We start from the raw sequence: 233 nt of genomic DNA on the forward strand, positions 1-233 counted from the left end.
CTGCCTGAATGCTTGATGGCAATTCAAATTTTGGGTCTCCAGGTGGCACAGGATCTGATGGCCACGCTCTAAAGATGGCTGCTATATTTTACACTCCATAATATACCCATCAATGAGTTTTGGTACTCATGTCAGTACGAGCTGCTTCCATATAACTAGCAAAACCCACGTCAATCAATACCCTAGGGTTTCATCAAGTCAAACAGGTTATAGTTGAATAAGCCATCCAATCC

Source organism: Phoenix dactylifera, unplaced genomic scaffold (assembly GCF_009389715.1).
Source record: "Phoenix dactylifera cultivar Barhee BC4 unplaced genomic scaffold, palm_55x_up_171113_PBpolish2nd_filt_p 000667F, whole genome shotgun sequence".
NCBI lineage: Eukaryota > Viridiplantae > Streptophyta > Magnoliopsida > Arecales > Arecaceae > Phoenix > Phoenix dactylifera.